Raw genomic sequence first — 24,739 nt, forward strand, 5'->3', positions numbered from 1 at the left:
ATGGGCATGGCATGTGTGGCAAAGGGTCGATTCGTGGTATGGCCGAATGTATTAATTTGTCCTGATTTTCCAGTCACGAACATAATGAGGTAATGTTTACTGCATTTTAAAAAAATACATGCTTCATGGTCAGATCCTACTTAATAACCATGATGTGCAAAAGGGTCAAATTGACAAAATTGCCAGCTCTTTGGGGGAGAAAAGCTTTGAATTCACAAATAACTAACAATTATTCTGATCATGCATTTCTAAAAACTAGAGACTTAGTTCTCTAGTTTTCCTAAATTAAAAGTACTTTGTCAGTGATGAAGCTAAAAAAATTGTGTTTTTAATTAATAAGCTGTACATAGATATAAATAAGTACCTTTTTGGTATAAAATAGATACATTCCCATTGAAGTTTTTGTTTATTTCTGAGTTTGACTGCAAAATAGTCATTTTTAAGACCATTTGAACAACTTAAAAAGTAAACTTTTGTTTAAGTAGAGTTACAGTCAAGAAATGCAGGTTTGTTTGTTTTTTTAAATTTCCTCACTTTCGCTTTTTCCCACTTGTCCAGTTAATTATTAGAATGTACTACTAAACACAAAAATGTTTACTTTTAGATGTAAGATGTTTGAAATGTCAAGGGTGGCACTGAGCTCTATAAGATTTACAAATAGCTGTGGCATACATTCAATTGAAAATAGCCACACTTTTTTTTTTACCTTACAGGTCTATTTATAATAGGGCAAAAGCCCTATCTCTGGCTAAAATGGGTGTTTTCACTGGATAGGGCTTCGCCTTATACATGAAGGGGTCATGTCTACAAAAGCTTTCCTCCTTCTGTTATTGCCATCTCAGGATTATAGTGATAGGTTATTTTCTATTGCAGTAAAAAGGGTGCTAGAAAATCAGGCCTATTGCCAAAAGTGACGTTAAGAGTTTGGTTCACATAGGCGTTTTATTTTAATCTCCGTTTAAGCTTTGTTCACTCTCCGAGGAGTGCTAACACCCTTTATTTCCTGTGGTATATACATAATTTGGCACAGACTTCAGGGATCTCTGTGGTGCCATGTATATGTGAAGCAATTGTTAACTTGTTAAAATTGTGGCCACACACACTCACTGTCAATGATGGCCTGGTGGTCCAGTGTTGAGGCCAGCAACCAATCATTCATTCCTTGAATAATGATTCATAATAAACACTGCATTCAAAAAGTACTGTGAAGTCATAGTTGAAAATGGGGATACCCTAGATAAAAGAAGGACCAAGGAGCTGTGAGGAAGATCTAGATGGTATCACTTATTCTGTAATGCTTATATAGCTAGTTTATTAGCTAATTTTCCGTTCCGTTTGCGATCCACACTTTTTTTGCTAGTGTCTCCTGAGACTTAACAGGATCACCCAGATAAAAATGAAAAATCTGGCCATGTTAGGCACCCATCGTGACCTTTCTGGGTCCATGAATCTGGACAGTCCTGCCAAAATAGCAACTTTTGGAAGGTGTGATATAATGTTGTTTCTAAGACATAGCTGCCTTTTTAATTTAATAATCCAAGTGGGAGCTGGATTATTATTGAATATGAAAAAGTACATATTTATTGATGGCTACTGGACAGTAGCTAAAGTTTATTAAAAATTGGAACATATTTTTGGCATTAGAAGCAATCATTTGTAATTATAGCATGTCATATATGTGATAATATCATTATTTTATTTAGTAAGAGTACAAAACACTTATTGCATTACAAATAATGTTGGTAGCCCTTTAGGGGTAGATGTTATAGTAAAGCACCAAACTACAAAATGATAACATTAAGCTTAGAACTATATGCAGTGGAGGAACTACCATTGTAGCAGCCCTGCTAATTCTGGTTCATTTGTTACAAGGGCCTCGCTCTTTTCAGCATTCATAGGGGCCTACAAATGTTCAGTGAAGCTTTCTTAGGGCTTTCAGTTCCAGATATATCATTTTTTTTCTTGTTGAGTCTGAATTTGTGGCTCCTGCCTAATTGATCTAATTGACTTTCACATTGTACTGTGGCGATACTAGTACAAATATGTATTATGTAAATAGTGTCAGGCTGGGGCATAAAGAGCACACCAAGGGAAACCAATGGTAAGGGCCCATGAAGTGGTGTGGCCTGATGCCAAAGGGGGTGCAGAAGGGCAAGTAGGCTGGTGCAGACAGGAGAACAGAAGAGAAAATGCCACAGACAGGAGAGAATGTAAGAAAGACTGACAAATGCAGAAGAAAGTGATATCCCTCAGAAGAGTCACAGGAATATTGCAAAGCCGCACCTTCGCCTAGGTAACTTGACTTTATTTAATTTAATTTCAAATCTAAAAAGAAAAAAAAAAAGGATACACATTGACTGCAGCTGCCCCATCATTCTCTGCCTTGAGCCGCAATTGGGTAGGGGGTGGGGGGTTCTCCGGTACCCCAGTGGGCAATTTTGACCCAGGGTGTAAAGGATGAAAAGGCCGCCACTGACTGTGTCTCCATTCAAATGATAAAATACTTTCTTAGCTTTAACAAACAATAGGATTATGCTTCTTTTACTAAGAAAAAGAAGTCCTCAAAACACAAGTACATATTTAATAAAGTGAGAAGGACAGGGTAAAAAGCCCTATGTATATATGTTCTGCAAAATTTTTCTGTCACCTGTTCAGTTGCCGAATTCACTAAGAAAATAAGTGGCTGAAAAATAATCTGACAAGTTTTCTTTATAAACTCAGTCTGACATTTCAAGTGAAAGCTATCACTCTGTCTAAAACACTTGCATCAAAATTCACAGTGTTATATAGATAAACAATCCGATGTGTTCTGTGTGTCCTCTATCCTAGATACAGAAATGCAGCCAATTATTTTTGAATTTAAGGAAATTGGTTCAATCGAAGTAAAAAATAAATAAATCACAGTACCCTTGGTACTGTTATAGAATTTTCACTTATGAAACTATTTAGCTCATGCTAAATGAATAGATACTGGTCATGGGTCATGCTTTTCAGTGTCAGCATGTACTTAAAAAAGTGTACCTCCAACTGTCTCTGTAAATGTTTAATCTTTTTGGCCACTGCATTTATAATATATATCGCCTTGTGTAGCTGGTTGTGTTTTGCCATCTGATAGACTGTCAAGGTTTATGTAGGTGTCTGTAAATGTAGGAAAATGTAAATCATTTTTTTTTTTTTTTTTAAATGATCTTGTCCCTTTTTGAAATGTTGCGGAGATCAAAAGGGCTGATTTCCTTGGTGTACATCTATAGGACTGGGGTGATGTTTTAAAAGATACAGCTGCAATCTTTCTCCTCATAGAGCTTATGTGGAGAATGAAATGTCACACCTTTCTTTTCACCTAATTTCAATGCTTCAAACACTAACTGGTTCCTGTAATGTTCGTTTTTTTGCTACAAATGAACACTGTCCAATGGGATAGTGGTTTCAACACACAAAGAGATTTAATAGCAAAAGATAGCAGGATTTACAGCAAGCCATGCTGAAGCATAAAATATATAACAACAGGAAAGTATAAACCAAATACATTACATTACGCCAGCGCTACCTGGGCCCAGATCCATGTTCAACTTTGTAGTCAGGAAGAGAGATTTACACTGGCCCAGGAGCTTGCTTATATGCAGTTTGAATTACCATAAACAGTGATGTCACGAATATACACAGATAACACTAAGAGAGGTCTTCATTGGTCCAGGGTTATTTATGTTCCAGTTGTCTGCTGGTCATACGTCAGTTAATTTGATCTCTTCTTCAAGGGTGGGGGCAACTCAATCCAACTGTTGTCTTCCCGCCGAATAACCAGTTTAAACTGACCCATAAGCAAAGTACTTTTAAATATTAACCTCATATTGCTCATAACTTGCGACCGCTAGATGCGATCACTACTCTGTCCAAACCGGGTTAATGCTGGTGAAATAAAATTTGATATGAGACCAAACTCTTTACCTTTTAGAGGACCTGAACCATAAATACCTTTACTATAATATTATCTATGTACAAATAATGTCTAATACATTTTACTAATAAATAAATGTGGATTGGAACTTTAATAAATGTGTACTATTTACAAGTGTAAGTGCGAGTGTAAATGTGTGTTATTAATCCGTCTGATTGCGTCATTACACGTGGCGGACTAATCGCAATCGCACGGTAAAACAATATTCATCAATTTAGTTTACTTCATCCAATTATTTGACTTCCACATTCCAATGATAATTTCTGTGACACTTTTGTTTGTTTGAATGTTAAAATTGGTCAAAATGAGCATAGAAAGGCTATTTTCCATAAAATGCAGCTATAAGGTGCAAAAGGCGTGCCAGCCAGTGAGTATAGGCCGATTCCTTATGAGTACCAGTAATTTCCGTTTTTGGAAGGTAAAAGATGTGCAGTCCTCAGTAAAGCAGGGAAGAACCTCTGCATTTTCCTTATACCAAAATTTACAATACAAATACATGTGGTGCATAAAGAGTCACTCAGCCAAAGAAACCCCCTGGTGCTAAAATTGTGTAGCAATAGTTGTGTGCTGTCGCAAGACGGAATTTTCATTGTCCTTTTGCTTATGTACTTCCATAAATGACCTGTAGAGTCAATACAGTCACAGCTGCTTCAACGACTTCCTTATGTTTTCTTTTCACCAATTAGAGTTTGTGAATGTAATGACAAGCATGATGTGTAACCTTGTAAAATACAATTGTAGAGAAATACAGTGGTGGTAATGCTAAAGGAAAAATAACCAATTATATTGCAGTGATAAAGATGAACATATTGAGGCATGCTTTCTAGGCAATTACTGGTTATGACCGCTTTATTGTGGGTGTGGTTTAATCGAGAATACATGGAAGTATGACATTGAACTAGTGGAAAGTGTATTCAGTTTAAATAACATTAAATCTGCAGCTTGTTAGTGAAATGTCAGGCAGCTTTGCAACTATTCTCGCATCCATGGATTCCTCTGCCTAGCAGTCTCCATTTCCTACTTCCAAATATCCATGCAGCGACTCCCCCTTCTCAGTATGGGGGCACGGAAATACCTGCTAGAAGGGGCTCTGCTTTTTCCCCCGTGGTGCCGAACACGCTCTGTTTGCTGTGGAGGATCTTACTTCTGGGGTACTCCTGAAGGTGGGAATCTCCCTGCTGGTTTCTTTTGCCTGGTTTATTTAACGATTGGGGCCCTTCCTGTATCTTTTCAGCAACTGGCCCTTGTGGCACCCGTCACGCACGTTCTGCACTAAATTGGCCAATAAAGTATGGCCAATTTATAGGTTGTTCTTCATTCAATACCATTCTCCCTTCCCCTAACAAGATGTGTGCTATTGTACACTGAATATACCTAACCTTCCCCCCTCCCTCTTATTCTCCCTCAGTGTCTCCAACTGTTCTCTCTCCTCTTCTCTCACCTCTTCTCACTGCTCTCATCTCTCCTTCTCTCCTCTTGTGCTCTTCTTCTCTCTCCCTCTTTTTCTTTTCATCTCTTACCAAAATCCTAAAAATGACGGTCTCTTCTAATCTCATCTTCTTATACTGCAGAAAGTTATGTACATATTGGCTTCTGCCAATTGTAAAGCACTACGGAATATGTTGGCGCTATATAAATAAATGATGATTATGATGATGCTGTCTCCACGGCTATTTACCTATTGTCGTTGTATCATTCTGTTATCATGTTTAGAACCTTTTAATAAACAAATCTTTAAAAAGTAAAAAAAAATCATGGGGAAACCAGAGTCTTAGAGAGACTCTGGTCCCCATGTGAGGCTCACATAGTCAGTGCTGGTGCTTCCGTGCCACATGGCTAAGCTCCGCAATACCAGGTGATGCGTTGTCCACGTCACTGGTGCCCTCCTACGTGTTTGAGACACTAGCCTCAATATACTTGGACATCCCCCAGGTCACCTCGCCTGCTATCACCAGGGGCGGTGTATAACAACTTAATGCTACAGGCGTTATGCAGCAAACCATTAGAGGCATATAGAACTACTACAGTCCTACCATTAAACATTATAGGAATTTATAGCAAAGGTGCCAAAAGCTCCTGAACACACCTCTTGTTCAGTGATCTATGTACAGACTCAGAAGTTTTTTAGTCCCCTCATATATAGTGTTTTGGACTATTATATTCTGTATGTGTCACTGTTGCTAATGCAAAGTTGTCACTTTACAGTCTACAGAAAGCAAAATAATGGTTGTGGTGTAGGGGTGGTAAACTGAAGATAGTTTTGTATATAGTTTAGTTTACATAGTTTAAATTGTGCATAATTTTACACTAAATTTGTAGTCAGATCTAGGTGTAATTCTACAGTGAATATTTTCTGAATGATTTCTACCTACATAACTCTATTAAAAATAACAATTTGCATCTTAAAAAACTTGGAATGCCGCCTTCACCAATCTCCCTCCCCTACCCTCTCCCTTTTCCTACTTAAAATATACTGTTGCACATTTTCTTCTACTCAGTTATTGTATGTTTATCATTTTCACCATTACCAGATACAGAATAGTAACGAGACATTTTAGTGCCCTGGATAAAACATAACACCAGCGTCGTCCCCCCAAGCATCTTTGTGGGAGTAGGTGCTGTCTCTCAGCGGGCATACATCGTCGGGGGGTGTGTGGCTTCTCTCAGCTTCTTCGTTCTTTATCTTCTTGCCCCTCCTCCAATGTTGCTGCCATGCCAGCTCCTCATCTCCTCTATTCTGACAGGGTCCTGACATAATTTTTGCACATCAGAACGCTGCAGTGAGCCGGCCCGTATCTTCCTCGTTTCACCAGGTCTCTGTCTATGGGCAAATACAATCCTGTAGGGCTGTCCCATCGCAAGCACCACATCATTGTTTGACAGTGATTTGGCATATAGCGGGCGGGCATTGTGCCCACCGCCCTCTTGTGGCCCTGACCAGATATTTGAAGCAATTGATATTTATTTTTTTGCATTGTCTAAACTTACTAAGCTGGCTTGGTGATTTCACTTGATTTACTTTGTACAGTGACTATTATTCTGATCTTCAGTAATGGTAATTTGCTTGTTGCACTGTATTCGAAAATTTAAATAAAATACAAACACAACAAAAAAACTTGACATGAAATATTGTAATTACTAAAGCTGAAACCATGAGAAATACTGCATGATCAGTGGAGGAGTAAATATCCAGTCCTTTGTCATGTAAAAATTCGTAGGAAGCACCTTGGACAGAGACAATTCCACTGTGTACTTGCTGCCTTCCCAAACTATCTGAAGGAGGTGGTGTGCTGTCACTTTGCCATGATCCAATTCACCTGGGGTCTAATGTTCGCTCGGCAGGAACAACATCACATATAAAAATCATTTCAATAATTCAGGTCATTTTTCCTTATGGCAAGGAATATATTGCCTGAAAGCTCTATATTATCTGAACAGTTTCCGAGTAGCAGTTTAATCGCTCATATGACAGCTACAGTAGAAATAAGAGGCACTTGTTTTCTTTAGCTGTTCTCCTGCAGATTTTAAAAACCTGCATGTATTTTTTTGTTTTTTTTTAAATCTGGTAGGAAAATAAATCTGCTTGTGCGACACCTTTTAGGCAAAACCCATTTATTGACTGAGTTGCTGTGACTTCGCTGCCCCTGTGTATAAATCAACTAATGCACACCAGGTAAAGCATTCTGCGTTGCTTTCTGTCACTGTTTGCTTGTTAGAGAAGCATCTCACTCCTAACACGACGACTACACCAGTGGAATGAAAGAGAGCATGATTGAAATATTTAGTTTACTTTAAACACTCCAGATATTTCACATATATATTATTCAGCTCAGTAATTCTCAGCCTTTGATATATTTTAATGTGAAATACTGGCCTTACTTGCAACAAAATTCCAGGACAATAAAGGCAAAGCAATGAGTCCCTTTAACAAGTGTTCTTCTTTAATGATCAAACGTAGCAGAGAGAATGCTTTTCTTTTTAACCATAAAATAAAGCTTCTCGTTTAAATCTACGTACATCCACCAGATGCTTTGTGACACGCTTTCAGATTAAAACCATGCTGTAAAGATCACGTTAAGAAACCAATATAATTGGTATTCCTATTTTTAAATCTCAAGAGGAAGAGTAATAATAGATACTAGGATATTTAGGACAAATACAGTAATGCGTAAAGGAGTTTCTTCGATGAACTGCTCAAATAATCATATTTATACATATGTTTCCAGATACTGTATTGTAGTGTCAGGGATTAATGAAATAGATATTTAATTTTAATGATGTTAGTTTGGATAGTGACCTTTGGAAGACAGGTATTGTAGTGATAACCTAATACAGCACTGCCAAATGGTAGATATATCATATCCTTTACCGTACACATTTTACTGTGCATTTTTCACATTTTCAATAGTCCTCAGAAATCCTTTACCAAGGCCAAGTGTTTCAGCTGTGCTATCTAACTGTCCATGCACTACAAAAGCATTTATACTCATCACACTTTCTTTATGTGATATTGATCTACAAGGGAACCATTTGGACAGATCTAACAAACTGTAATTGTGTTAAAGTAAACGGAAAGACCTAATCTCTCTTACCGTATGGCATAGTCAATTACTGTCTTTATTTCCTGCTCTCCTGTAGCTGTTTAAGGAGACAAGAGGGATGAGAATAGAGAGCAGAAAGAGAGGAGAGCGGGGGAAGGGTATAGCACTTAGCAAATTAAAGTCATAACTTTAACATTTGAATCCTGGCAGCAGTTTGAATTTAAGTAATGATGTTGATTTCTTGTTAGGCCATTTTCATTTCAAGCTCATCAGTAGGCGTTTGATGTACGACCTATTAAGAACTGGGATACTTGCCAGATATGCAATCTAAAACTATCCTTCTTGCGCAAATACATAGGTGAATTATGGTGGCAGAATGATATCACAGCCTCCGAAGCAAGAGAGAAATTTTGAAAAAAAAGCATTAGGGTCAGGGACAATGAAAAGTGCTGACTAGTAATTATTACAGATGTTCACTGACCCCCGTGTTTTGGTTTTGTATCTGTATTTTTTAGGAAAATAGCTAAAATATGCTAAAATGACATTAATTTTGCTCTTTTTTTTGTTCCTACATTATTTTTAACCTCAATAACACTAATTTTCAGTCATTTGCAGTCAATCTTGACCACCTCATAGGTCACAACAGGGGCGCACGCAGGGGGGTTTCTGAGTCTCCAGAAACCCCCCCCCCCTCCGCGGATCGGTCGGGCAAAAGGATCTTTTAAAAGCAGCCAAATAGTTTTTCACTTACAGCAACGCCGCGACGCTTCTGTCACAGCGCCGCGGCTGCTGTATGTCTCCTGTTCGGCGAGAAGGAGCTGCTGCGCATGCGCGAGCGCAGCAGCTCCTCCCTTGAATACCCGGCATCACTGGCTGGCTTCCCTGGGGCACGGTAGGGCTATTTCAAGTGTCCCTGCAAACATTAAATAATAATAGCGCTTTAGATACTGGCCACAATTAATCTGATGTAGTTTATTTATTAAAAGACCAAAGACTCCATTTCTGGGCAGCCTGCAGGGTATGCAGAGCTGTGTTATTGTATATAAATATTGTATTATAGGATTAAAAAAGTAGAGGATTCCTCTACTTTTTTAATCCTATAATACAATATTTATATACAATAACACAGCTCTGCATACCCTGCAGGCTCCCCAGAAATGGAGTCTTTGGTCCATTAATAAAAAAAAACTACATCAGATTGATTGTGGCCAGTATCTGATTTCACCTTGTAACCCAATTACAAATCTATAAATATATATATATATATATATATATATATATATATATATATATATATATTAGTCCAAACTTGTGTCATGTTATAAATGTTTTTTATTTTATTTTTTTGTTCGTTTTTTTCATGTACATTAGCAATGTTATTTTTAATGTGTGTTATGCTATTTTGATGTGCGGTATCAGTGTTAGTTTTAGTGGCATATTCAATTGTTATCGAGTTCGCTGAAATACTCGCGCTCCAAAAATATTACCGTTAATACGGTAATATCTCACTGAATTCAGCGAGTAAATTACCGTATTAACGGTATTTACATGCAATATTACCGTATTAATGGTAATATTTTTGGAGCGCGAGTATTTCAGCGAACTCGCTAACAATTGAATATGCCCCTTAATGTGGAGTATCATTGCTAGTTTTAAAGTGTGTTATCAATGCTATTTTGATGTGCGGTATCAGTGTTAGTTTTGATGTGGAGTATCATTGCTAGTTTTAATGTGTGTTATCAATGCTATTTTGATGTGCGGTATCAGTGTTAGTTTTGATGTGGAGTGTCATTGCTAGTTTTAATGTGTGTTATCAATGCTATTATCTTATTGTGGAGCTTTATTTTTTAAGTTGTATTTTTGCTTTGTTCAGAATTCAACTATTTGGAAACCCCCCCATAAAAATCCTGCGTTTGCCCCTGCACAATATTATTTTCATACACTTTCGGACAAAGACTGCAGCGGGCTGGCTGGATGCTAAACGACAGAGCAACAACACAGACACACGGCAGTTCATAGCACATCAGGGGAAACATTTCCACATAGCAGTGGCAGAAAAGAAAAGTGGTGCAAGATGAAATTGTCCTTGGGCCCTCCTACCCACCCTTATGTGAGATATTGAAAAGGACATGTACAGTTTAACAAACCAAGCACTCCAGCGACAAGCAGTGCCACTTCTGTGGCGAAAATGCTTGGTATGTTTGGACCTCATAAAACAAGCTACCAATAGCTTAGCTGCCTTAAGCTTAACAGTGCTGTCAATTAAATCTACATTATTAAACCACTGTGGAAATTAGACCTTAAATGTAAGGAGCCAATCTGGGGGAGGGGGGGGGGGGTATTCATTCTGAGACCGGAAGCTGCAGAGTGGCTTGTTTTTAGAGTTGCCTTTCTCTACCAGTGAAATACATCGTCGGCAGATCCACAGGCTGTGAAGTCCGGATAGCCAGGTGACTGTAACTCCTTAAGATAGTGGGGTAAGGGTGATGTGGTAAACCTGACTGGCATTTATTTACTGTGTGTACATAATAATCTAGTGATTGTTTTTATTACAATAAATGTATTGTTTTAATTTCTAACTGCAGTTGCATGAGGGACTAATGAGAACCTTAGAAGGTTACAGGGTAGACTTCCCTGGCTTAGGAAGGCACCCATAGTTGGCCAGCCAGAGTGAAGTGGGTAGAATTTGGCCATAAAACCAGGTATCTTCGCATTGAGTAATATACACGTCTATTTAGACATCTATACTTACATTACTTCTGCAAGCAACATTATTCTTTGTTAATAAAACTGTTGTAGGATTATTATTAATTTTTTTGAATGGTATAAAGACAACATTCTTTAGATGTTGATAGTTGATAGTAGGATCAGGTGGAGTTACAGCAGTGGTGTCACTAATTTTAGTCAATTCTTTTACAGTAGACCAGACCAGATGTCAAAATGTTGTGCTGAGTCATCTGCATCATCAATGGGTGTATTTGAGTTTTGCAAAGCACACAACAGTATATAGCACATGTAGGTAACATTGGCACATTCGGTAGCTGAAAGGAAAAGTAGTGCAAGATGGAATTGTCCTTAGGATTATGTTGGATCTTAAAAAGGACATGCACACTTTAACAAACCAAGCAGTTCAGCGACAAGAAGTGCCACTTTTGTGGCTGAAGTGCTTGGTTTGCTTGGGCCCCCACAAAACAACCTAACAATGGGCTTAAGGCACCTAAGGTAACAGTGCTGCTAATGAACTCTACTGTGGCAAGATGTTGTTGTCGTCATTCTCAGCCTCATCTTCATCAGTCTGTACATCATCCTCACACATTATTAATTAATTACCACTGGAATCCACCATTACAGAAGTAAGTGGCAGGAAAGGCCTTCCTCGTGGAAATTGTAGTTCATTTTTATGAACATCATCTTTTTCACATTTTGAGGAAGTAGCCTCCTACGCCGATCGCTGACAAGGTTCCCGACTGTGCTTAAAACTCTTTACGAGTACACACTGGAGGGTGGGTAGCTTAGGTAGTGCAAAGTGAGTTGGTACATGGGTCTCCAAATTTCCTTTTTTTTTCTCCCAGTATATAAAGGGACTGTCTGATGTGTCTATTTCTATGCTGTTTGTAAAATAGTACTCCACCATGCTTCGGATGTTGATAGTAGGATCAGGTGGAGTTACAGCAGTGGTTTCGCGTTTTTTGGTCAATTCTCTTAGACCAGACCAGATGTCAAAATGTTGTGCTGAGTCATCTGCATCATCCCTGGGTTTCTTGGGAAAGCTAAGTTTTTTCCTAGCAGCAGTTGACTGCGAAACTGAAGGAGGAGACGCCGTCCTGTCACGTAACACTTGAGCTGTCATCTTGCATCTCTTGAGATTTGGGTCAGTTGGAAACAAAGAGAAGACCTCTTAAACTGAGGATCAAGCACAGTCGCCAAAATGTAGTGATCCGATTTCAAGATTTTGATAACTCTTGGATCCTTCAAAGCGAATAAAGTACTTGATCTATAAGTCCAACGTACTTAGCATAATTGCTTTGTTTAATCTCATCCTTCAGTTTCTCAAGCTACTTTTCCAAAAGTCTAATTATGGGAATCCCTTGACTCAAGCTAGCAGTGTCTGAACTCCCTTAACAGGTGACTATTCGAATGGTTTCAGCACCTTGCACAACACGGAAAGTATTCTCCACTGCGCTTGACTAAAATACATCCCCCCTCCTTTCCCAATGTCATGGCTTGTGGAGTAAGCGTGAATGGCTTTTCACTGTTCCTCCATCGGCAGAAGCATATACAGGGTGGAATTCCACCTTGTCATCACCTCTTGCTTCAGTTTGTGGCAGGGCAAATTAAATTGCTCTTGCAGCTGCTGCAATCTCCTAACCGCTGTTGTCGAATGCCGGATATGTCCAGATATTTTACAGGCCACAAACAGCAACTTCTGCACGTCCCTGTCATTTTTTAAAAAGCTCTGCACCACCAAGTTTGTGTGAGCAAAACAAGGAATGTGATGGAATTCACCCAGCTGCAATGCTCTCACAATATTGGTAGCGTTATCAGAAATGACATATCCTGAGGAGAGTGGAAGCGGGATAAGCCATGTTGCAATGACATCCCTTAGTTTTTGTAACAGATTGTCAGCTGTATGCCTCTTAGTGAAGCCGGTGATACACAGAATAGCCTGCCTCTGACAAATGTGACGTACTTGGGTACATGCTGCTGCTGTTCCTGCTGGTGAAGGCGAATCAACAACCCAGTGGGCTGTCACAGCCATATAATCTTTAGTTTGCCCAGTTCCGCTTGTCCATATATCTGTGGTTAAGTGTACAGTGGGTAGAATGTACAACAACCACAGACCCGTCACAAATGGCGCCTAGTATCAATCAAATATACATTCAGTCCTATCGTATTAGATGTACATAACATATATAGGCATAACATATATAGGCTTTCACATAGTCCAGTATTATGTAAAACTTCTAGATGTAGTGTCTCCGCATCGGTGGGTAACATATACCGTGTTCATCTAATTTCATCCGAATATATACGAGAAACCCCTTAGGGAAATGCACTTACCAGACGTGGGTAGTACATCAGCATGATCAGTGAGGAGTCAGAGGGAGTGACCGTCCGCTGGGTGTTTCTCTTATCTGATGATTGGAGTGATCGGAGTTACAGGAATAAGAAGTCACCGCGAGTATCCCATATTGAGCTGATGATTAAATTCACAGAACGACCGCCGAGAAGTGTAACATGCTGATGTACTACCCACGTCTGGTAAGTGCATTTCCCTAAGGGGTTTCTCGTATATATTCGGATGAAATTAGATGAACACGGTATATGTTACCCACCGATGCGGAGACACTACATCTAGAAGTTTTACATAATACTGGACTATGTGAAAGCCTATATATGTTATGCCAATATATGTTATGTACATCTAATACGATAGGACTGAATGTATATTTGATTGATACTAGCCGCCATTTGTGACGGGTCTGTGGTTGTTGTATATACTGAATTTGCATACTCCTTTGTGGATAGGAGTTTCCATACACAGGCAGCCTGATATCAAAATCTGCGCTACATTTCTATCTTTTTTATTGTTTAGTGGGTAGAATGGCATAGTGTAGCCCAATAATTACATTTTTACGAACCTTGTGGTAGAGGTGAGGAATATCTTTTCTACTGAAATGGTGTCGTGATGGAATTTGGTAACGGGGACACAAGACCTTAAGTAGCTGTCTAAAACCAGCTGCATTAATAGTGGATATTGGACGCAGATCTAATACTAGCATAGTCGCCATGGCGTCTGTGAACTGCTTTGCAACTGGGTGACGGCTTTCAAACTTGCTTCCTCTTGCAAAGGATTGTTTAACAGTTAATTGTTGTAAACTACTACTACTTCTTCTTGGTCTGCATCTGGGATGAAGATTCACCCCCAACAGCAGCAGCAGCAGTGGGACTAACGCTCAAGAATTCTTCTGAGGAATCCAGGATAGTGGAGGAGTCATCTATCCTTAGCAACTTGGATGCAGGACTAACTCCGATCGCTACTGAGCTTATTGATGAGGACGGTGTTGTGGATGTAAATTTCAGGCATCGGGATATAGGTGAGAGAAGAGTCCTAGCTGATGATGGACTGTTTGTTGTTATTTTTTCAGCATAAGTTTATGATTTTCCCAACATCTTGCCATGAACTTGCATTAAATGGCGTAACATGGATGAGGATCCTAGATGGTTAAGGTCCCTACCTCGACTGACTCTGGCTATACATACGCTTGAAATGGCTAGACAACTGTTGTCAGGATTTGGGTAAAAATAATTCCACTTATAAGACGTGGATTTTTTGGTCTAATGTCCAGGCATGACAATGACCGCCTTCTTATCACGTGCCAGAACTGCTTCCACCGGTGCACTACTTAACAAACAACATCATCCTCATCAACATCCCCATTAGCGCCCTCGTCGGCTACACAAATATCCCCCTCATCCTGTTGCAATTCCAAAGTGGCATCCTCAATTGGTGTATCACCGGCTACACTCGGGATGTTCAGGCACACATCTACAGAAATGCTGAAAGGGGCCTTCTTTATGGGTATACTATCAGAATGGTCACGAGTACACATAGCACTCGTGGATGGACTCTTCTTAGGGATTTGTGTCATTTCTGAATCTGAACATATATTTTCCTCTAATGCCTTACTGTTTTATTCCAGCTCGGCTTTTACTCTTAAATGTATTTGGGCACCACTTTTGGAGTCCGAATGACAAGGTCTTGCTTGGTCACAACTGACCTTACAAGAAGATGCCTCAGTGACAGTTGCAGAACTCGCACTCAGAGAAAGTCGGAGGCCTCATTCTTTCTTTGCCACTGCGTGTGTAGAATGGCATGTTGGCAATTTTATTTTTTTCTGCAGATAACTTTGCCTGGATTTCAGGTCTTTTTTTTTTTCTTGACCAAGGTAAAAGGTGTTTTTTTTGCACTTTGTTTCCCTGACTTAAAAACACTATGCACTTTTACATAAGCTTTACCAGCTGACATAGAGGGATTACTATCAGTATGACTGGTGCCAGCAGCTGCTTGGTACTCCTGCTCTTCTTTGTTCTGCTGTGAATCCATTTTGATAACACTGTACACTTTGACTGCAAATTCAGAAGAAATGCCTGCCAGGCCTAGTATTTGTATTTCAGCAGTGACAATTAGCAATGGAGCTCTTCTGTTTCTGTGTTACCTATATAACACAGTAGAATGTGACTGCAGAATTACACCAAGCTTGCCAGCACTAGTATTTGTATTTTTCAGCAATGAGAATTAGCAATAGAGCTCTCCTCTTTGTGTGTTACCTATATAACACAGTAGAATGTGACTGCAGAATTTCACCAAGCCTGCCAGCACTAGTATTTGAATTTCAGCAATGACAATTAGCAATGGAGCACTGGAGCTCTCCTGAATGTCACTGTAGACTTTGTTGAACACTGCTACCCCCTCCTCTTTCAATTATATCTATGTTGCTGCCCAACTGCTCTACAGACTGTGCTACCCCTTCTGTGTCCCGCTTTCAAATGGCGGTAAATCGCTGTGGAGGGCGGTATTTATAGATTTCAAAACTCGCTAGATCTGAGGTCCGACGACGTAACAATGACGTTTTGCCTCATTTTGTATTCAGAAAAAGCGCGAAAGTACCGACCCAGCTCGGGTCTGTACTCGGATTTGCTAAGTTCGGGTATGTTCGGTTCTCGGGGAACCGAGCCTGACCATCTCTACTTCCAATACTATAACCCTCAGATACTGAAAGGAGCTATGGCATGAACAAGTGAAGTTGTGCCAGTTTACTGTTTAAATTTCTCTCTAGGTCATTGTTATACAGCCACAAATTCATATGCCATTTATATGTGGGTTTTGTGGCTGTATTTGCAGTTGTACAATTGTAACTTGACAGATAGGTAGATTATATATATTTTTATATATCTACCTAACACTGATCACTTCTTGCTCATTGACTAACATGAATGTTCAGTCAGTGAACTGTAAATTAAATATGTAACAATTATTGAAGAGAAGCAAAACGCTCTTCAGCAGGACTTGTCTGCTTTGTGATCAGTGCTGCCGATCAAAATTGCTAGAATATCTGGTTGTTCTAGAGTAGAATCAACAAACTCTCCACGCAAATGAACATCTATAAATAATCTCCAGAGTACTTGCCAGTACTCCCAGTAAAACGTGTATAGTTTAGATAAACAAATTGGTTATAGGCTACTATACAATACAACTAAGTATTTACCAATCTACATAGACCTAAACAAAAGGGCAAAACACCTTTTCTCAAAAAAAAAGACAGTTGCTAGAGCAGTGGTGGGCATCCTGGTACACATAAAGGGCGCATGTGCAACTCTCTAACCTCCACAAGAGTTGTACATTACCCTTAGTACATTTACAATGCAATACAATTAACTACACCAGTGGCGCAACTACCATTTGCACGGCAGGTGTCGTGCATTGGGACCCATTGAGATTATGGCGCAGCTCATAGTCGCAGACTCTGTATATATCACAAGTTTCCATATATATCACATCATTGAATCCCATTTAAACCCTTTACAACCACTATCCACATTGTATACCACATTATCTCCATATTAACCCCATATGCAGCTGATAAAAATCACAAGTCCACATGTCTCAATCACAAACTCTGTATATCATAGGCTACTCCATTCATAGTTCCATTTGTCCTCCGTATGCCTCATTCATATTCTCATGTATTTTATATGCTCCATAGACCCAGTATTAATCATATATCTACTGTCAAACTCCAAGTACAATATATCAATCACAAACTTTTTGTTTTGTCTCACATGTATCCCTTTCCCTGTGCATATAACCTATGTTATATGCACAGTTACGTTCCATATGTATCACAAACAATCTACAGAACATCATACACACCCCTAGGCAACCTCATTAATCATTCACTGCATTCCCACAAGGCACTCGGCATTCTCACAAGGCTCATGGCATTACCACAAGGCACATATCATTTCCTGTAATCCATACATCACATCAGGCTCAATATGTACTCAATAGTAACAATAGCCTAGCATTATTACTCTACTCACATAGTAATCATGGTTGAATCCTTATTATTTATCACATCTACCAGTATCATTCATTCTTGGCATAGTAATCTTCAATTCCTTAATCCATTAGAATCTTTCCCATGTTCCCATATATCTCTATATCAAGTTCTGCAACATTAGTTTATATTAAGCTTTTGTGTGTCTCTACACTGGACTGCATTACCCATTGTGTAAATCCATGTGGTTGGGTGGCAGAGGGTGTGGAAGAGGAGAGATTTGGTCTTATCTTCTCAGAGGTGTGGACTAGAAGAGTTCTGCCAAGCTTTGTGTATCCACTTTTCTTAGAGGTGTGTGGGAAAAGCCCAGTGCACGGCATTGAAATGTAAACGGAGAGCATGGGGTAAATGTATGAAGCTCCGGGTTCTTCAACACCCGCGAGTTCGGCGCCTTCAGCGCTTAAGTTTAAAGCGGCGCTGCCTTGCAAAGGGAAGTTTCCCTTTACAAGGCAGCGCCGCTTTAAATTTAAGCACTGAAGACGCCGAACTCCCGGGTGTTGAAGAACCCGGAGCTTCATACATTTACCCCCATGTGTCTAGACCAAGCCAGGTATTTATAGCATAAGAGAGATTCCGTCACAGATCCACTGGCAAAGAAATAGCAGATGACCTCACGCAGTACTGCTTGTGTCCAGCAACATATGTGACGCAGTGTAATGAAGCTGGGTCAAAAAGAAGCAGTGAATAATGGTAGGGTATTCTTCTACAAATAAATACACAAACAATTTATTTAGGTAGTTAGAGCATTTTTCTCTCTTTTCACAGTACTTATGTGCAGGGCCGCCTTCAGCAATCATGGGGCCCAGTACGGGCCCCCCGTGTCCCCCGGGCCCCCCCCTCCATGAGCGCCCCCCCCCCTATGAGCAACAGCAACACATACTTACCTGGGGCCCCGCTGGTCTCCGCTACTCTGTCTTCAGCCTGGCTGTCACCGTGACAGCCAGGCACCAGGATGTGATCGCAGGGGTGGAGGAATCATTCCCCCTGCGATCATGTGCTTTGCCTGTGACAGCCAGATCACATGATCGCTGGGGGAATGATGAAGACAGAGTAGCGGAGATCAGCGGGGCCCCAGGTAAGTCTGTGCTGCGCTGTTGTACCGGGCCCCCTGGTGAGCCCGGGCCCGGTACAACAGTACCCCCCGTACCCCCCTGATGGCGGCCCTGCTCATGTGGAGCCTGTGCAAGAGAAAAAGACCTGCAAGTTCCATAATCGTGTGTGTGAAGCACGAGATTATTTTGTACCAAATGACTATATAGGCGTTTTCTGTAAGATGTGTGCTCTAAGAAAGGAGGGGTTTCTCAAGCACTTGAACAATTTAAACAAGAAGCACCTTTTCTTTAGATTACGGAGGTCCTCTAAAAGGAAAAAATAAAAAATGTTTCTTCAGACATTATATTTAAGTCCGTGGTATCTATATCTACAGTTTCTAGAATACTCGGATTCTAGGATAATACACTACAGTACAGATATTCAAGAAACCATAGTTCAAGCTCATACTTATAGGCCTTTGACAACTCTTCTGGCCCTTTAAAGTTGAGAGAGGGAAGCCAGGACAGCAAACAACATAATGAGTCTCTCTAAACCCAACCAATGTTTATTTCTGTGGGGGGCAGAATTGAAAACTTTGCAGAGGTCTGGAAACTTACCACTCAGGATTGCTGGGTTCAAGTAATCAGAAAGAGCTACCACATAGAAATTCATCAAGTGCTCCAAGAGAAAAATATGGTCAAGTCCTGGGGATAAATATATCAAACTGCAATTTTTTTTCAGCCAATCCAGTCTTGCCTATCCAAAGCAAGCATGTTGTATATGGCGATTTTCACATCAATCTCGGGTCGAGTTCGCAAAATCTCAGCTTCATACATATGGCAACTTGTAGTGCTAGAGTGTCAAAAATGTCAGGAATGCGATTTTGCAGTGACTTGGGGAATGGCAATTTTTAAAAAATCACTTTACTGGCTATTTTCTATCAACTCGCACTTTCATACATTAGGGAGTTTAAACTCGCCCAAGAAAGTCGCTGAAACTGTCAAATTGCATCTTGATCCATTTTCCCCCTGATTTCCATCCTCTAATCTGAAATGACCTTCAAACTAGGAAGGCACTGCTTTCTATTCAAAGCTGTTCCTGGTGCAAAAAGTAACCAGGTGTTTTCAGAACCGTCCTGGACTGTACGCAATCAGTATTCTGAACGTGATAGGAAAGGGAGATTTTTCCTTCTCAATAGACTTGCAGGATACTTATTCTACATTCCTATTGCAATAAAACATCATTGATTCCTCAGATTAGTTTTCCAGTTATCTCACTCCCTGTTCACCTGCCTTCCATTTGATCTTCCATGTTTCCAAGGACCCTCACCAAAGTATTGGTGGCCCTTATAACCCTGTGGCCATTTTTAGATGCCATTCTTTAATTTTAAGGCACAACACATTGCAGAGAGTATGACAATATATGTGATCCTGTTCATACAACATCATGGCTGGCTTGTCAACATAACAAAGTCATATTCTGCCCTCTCAACAACTCCTTTGGAACTCAGCAGTTCCAATGAGTTCAGATAAATACTGTAAAAGACAAATTAAATCTTTCATAGGAAAGGCTTGTCAAAATTCAGTATCAGCCACTGATTTAAAAAAAAAAACTATTAAGGGTTCTCACTTCTGTCATATGCTTTTTTTCCATATGTAAGTTGTCATATGCGAGACCTTCAACTGGATCTACTTGCTAAGTGGGATTGCAACTTAGATTCTCTAAAGCATGCAGTCAGAGTTTCAAAGATCACAAAACATTTACTTTACTGGTGGCAATGCTAGGAAATCACGTTATGATTCTTTTAGAACCAGAATGTATGGTGCTCATGAAAGTGTCAAGCACCTCAGGTTGAGGAGCTTACAGAAGTGATACAAGGGACATGCCAAAGAATGAAAGACATCTGCACACAAATGTTCTGGAAATGAGAGCAGTTTAGCATGCAATTCAGAATGGTCAGTCTTTCCTACAGTACAAATATATCAAGATCTTTACCAACAACAGAATAGTGCTCTCTTTTATAAACAAGGTACCAAGTGCAACACAATGATGTGACAGCAGTGATGTCATAGCCAGAAGACATTCTGAAGTCTCTTTCAGCACTTCATGTAGCAGTCAAAGACAATACTATAGCAGATTACCTCAGCAGGTGTCAGATCCATCCAAAAGATTGGACCTTGCATGATTAAGTCTTTCAGATGCTAGTCCAGAGATTTGTTCTTACCAAAATAGATCTGAAGGCAACAGCCCTGAATATCAAGATAGTCCGGTTTTACTCCCATCACAGGGGATTTTGGAGTAAATGCTCTGTCAATACCATGGAACTTCCAGCTAGGGTATGTGTTCTCTCATTTTCCCATGATTGCCCTCCCTGAGAAAAATCAAGGAAGAGGCAGTAGAGGTAGTTGCAATCCTTCCATTTTTACCACATGTCCTGTGGTTTGCAGGGGCTTGGGGAACGCCGAAGTAGTAACTTTGGCCTCTATCATGCCGGTCACATCTTCTATACCAGGGACCATGAAGATTGAGTTTATAAAATCTGTAAAATATTGATTTTGTGTTCCAAAGAGAGAATAGAGAATCCCACGTCTGCCAGTGTCCCAATTATTTAGGAATCCTATAAAGATGGTTTTGTTAAAGGTCTGTCTCCCTCTTCCCTGATAGTTCAGGTATCTGCACTCAGTTTTTTTCTTGGCCCCAAAATCGCATCTAAAGGCCTTATTTTTCAGCTTATGGCCTGTGATCAAACCTTTTGTGGGATTTCATGATCTCAGTATTGTTTTGGATGCCTTACTTTTGGATCCCTTTGCAGACTATTACCGTTAAATGGCTCACTCTTGAAGTATTGTTGTGCTCGTCGAGTGGAAAAATAACTTAGTATATGGTGTTAATGGCCTTTTCTAAACATCTATGGAGACAATGTAGTATTAAGAACTAAACCTGCTTATTTACTGTACCTAATGTAGACCAGGAGATTATACGAACATCTCCATTTATATACTGTGGATCTTGTTAGAGCAATATCAATTTACCTTTCCAGAACAAACAATTTCAGAGGACCAGGTGTCCTCATCTGGTGGCCTGCCCAAGTTGTCCTCCCACTTAAGCTCATGTGTGGGCAATTGGTCTGCCTGGAGGTGAGAAGGAGGTTATATATTAGTTAGAGATAATACCTCTTTGGATGGGATGTTTGACATCTATGGATTCCAGAGGATTTAGCCCTCTCGTAACATCAGGTTTTGAGAGGGATTCAACAAAATTTTTTACCTGAAGGTACACAAAAGGGCTGATTGACGAGAAGTCAAACTTTTCTTTGAGGAAAGCCAGTGAAATACAATGATCAGACTCAAGTAGTACCCTAATCAGCTTTATGCCTCTCGCATGCCAAAATTGAAAACGAGAGTTGAGTTGTTCTGGTGAGAAAGCAGGGTTATCCCAGAGAGGTGCTATTGGAGAGGATATTGTGGTGGTCTTGAAATGCAATCTACATTAGTCCCATATGTGGGAAGTAAAGGAGATGACAGGGTGGGATTTCATAGTTCTAGGTCTATCGCTTGCTGGCATCCCCAGTGCCGAGCCAAAAAAAGACATCTTGCAAGTGGAGGATTCCAGATCTATCCACCATGAACCAAGTCCCCCTGAAAACCATGCCACGGTTTGGTCCAGGTGGGTAGCGGTATAATAAAGGTTAACATCTGGAAATTCCCAACCTCCATTGTGTGTAGCTTTACGCAAAGTCGCAGAGCTGGTGCGTGGTGGTTTGTGACGCCTGACAAATTGGGAGAACTAGCGGTGCAGTTGTAGCAGAATAGATTTGGGTACCTTCACCATAAGTGTTTGGAATAAAGTAAACAGGGTAATATGTTTATTTTAAGGGAAACAATCCAACCCAGCCAGGAAATAATCATTTTTTGCCATCTGAGAAGATCCAGCTTAATTGTGTTAATGACATGTGAGAAGTTGTTTGAGTACAATGTATCATAGCTGGAAGTAATATAGACTCCCAAGTATTTTAATTTGGAGCATTTCCAAGAAAAATTAAAATTACTCTTAAGGAGATCCAGGGTAGGAGGTGGAAGATGAAGTGCAAGGGCCTCAGTCCTGGAAAAGTTAAATGTATACCCCAAGAGAGAGTCGTAGGAAGCGAGGACCTCAAATAAGTTTAGGATAGAGTTGTGAGGTGAGCTCAGCATAAGCAGGATATAATCTGCAAATAAGCTGAGTTTATACTCGGCAGACCCAACTAAGACATCTCCAATATCAGGGGAGAGACATATCCTTTCTGCCGATAGAGCAAAAATCTGCGGTGATAGTGGGCATCCCTGTCAGGTGCCGTTTAAAATCGGCAGTGAGAAAGAGAGTACTCCATTCACAAAGACCCTCGGCGAGGGACCAGAGTAAAGGGTCTGGACCCATGCAGGAAATTACCACCAAATCCAATTTTTTTAAGCATTTCCGGCATGAAAGGCCAATTAATTCGATCAAAGGCCTTTTCTGTGAGAGTACAATGGCCAGGGACCTGGAGGTGTTGATGCTAGGCGTGCCATCGATCTTATACACTGTATTATCACGTGCCTGTGTGCTCGGTATGAAACCGACCTGATCTTTATGGATTAGCTGAGGTAACACTGTATTAAGATGCTCCAACAGAGCCTTAGCATATATTTTAATGTCTGTGTTCAAAAGTGAGATGGGTCTGTAATTGGCACAATCTGAAGGATCCTTGCCTTCCTTAGGAATGACAATAATTCTAGCTTCAAGAGCTTCCTTGGAGAAGGATCCTTCCTTCAGCTAGCTATTGAACACATCGGTAAGATAAGGCAAAAGCAAGGCATTAAAAGTTTTATAGTACATGGCGGTAAAGCCATCCGGGCCAGGGGTTTTATTTAGTTTTATGCTTTTTATAACGCTGGAAATTTATTGAGAAGTGAAGTCTGCACCCAGCATCTCACGTGCACAAGGTAGGATTCTTGGCATTTGGCATTGAGGCAAGAAGTCCCGAATAGATTCCACAGGCACAGGGGGAAAGCTACCCTTAGGCAAAATGTTATAGAGTTTACTATAGAAATTCCGAAATTCCTTGGTTATTTGGTCAAGGTCTTGTGTGGTGACACCTAATTGTGATTTGATTTGAGTAACATTATTACGGGACATCCTGGCCCTCAGCCTGGACGCCAGCAATCTGTCCGCCTTATTACCCTTTTCATAAAAGGTCTGATTCGGGCATTTGAGTGTAATATTCAGTTTTAGTAGAGAGCAAAAGATTAAGCTCACCCCTAGCCAGGGATAGCATCCAAGCTGGCAACTCGTTCAGAGACCTCAAGAAATTTTTGAGTTCTCATTTTTTTTTGTGAAGGAGGCCGCTCTTATTAGGCTACCGCGAATCAAGTGGTGTTGTTTTTAATCCTGCTCTGTTTGTTTTCGTAGCGACAGCTTGGAATGTTTCTCAAAGACACAAATAAAATAAAACACTCTCACTTCATTAAATAAAACCTGTTATGCAGCTGAGAGACAAAAAAAAAGACACCAGAGTGAAGGAGGAGTTATATAACATCTAGGTGTGTTTTTCTCTTTTCTCTATTCAGCTGATTAGAGAACTAACCCATTGTAAAGGCTGTCATGCAGTACTCCAAGGAACAGAAATTAACAGTAAGTTTAATTCTCTTATTATGTGCCCACACAGTGGTGCTATTAAAATATGAATAAGGATTTGTCTTCTAATAAATTACTATCTAGTTTTCCAGTTGTTATTTCTATTTATTTATTTTTTCTTAACTGGGGCATGCTGTTGATCCTAAATGCTCCCTCATCACACCTCACTGTGGCATTACAATGACAGTAAACAAACAAAAAAACCTGACAACTTGAGCGAAAGGGAATTACCTTAAAGTTCACGTCATCTATTGAGCTCTGACATTTGCTTGTCAGCCTTAACTGGCAGCCGCTGTGTTTCCCTCCTGCCTGCCTTTCGTCTCTCTGTTAGATTTATTAAGTCTCTAAGTCAGTATTTCCATTACATTGCTGGTATAAGTGACAAATGGCACATATATACATCAGACAGGCCAAACGTGGCAGAGAGAATCAGGACT

At 40.1% G+C, this 24,739-nt stretch overlaps 1 protein-coding gene across 2 annotated transcripts in view; it reads left to right on the forward strand.

Annotated features, from left to right (window-relative positions):
* CSGALNACT1 (chondroitin sulfate N-acetylgalactosaminyltransferase 1) overlaps positions 1 to 24,739 on the forward strand; it is a 342,472-nt gene that overhangs the window by 202,651 nt on the left and 115,082 nt on the right. The window lies entirely within an intron of this gene.

Source organism: Mixophyes fleayi, chromosome 1 (assembly GCF_038048845.1).
Source record: "Mixophyes fleayi isolate aMixFle1 chromosome 1, aMixFle1.hap1, whole genome shotgun sequence".
Classification (NCBI taxonomy): Eukaryota; Metazoa; Chordata; class Amphibia; order Anura; family Limnodynastidae; genus Mixophyes; species Mixophyes fleayi.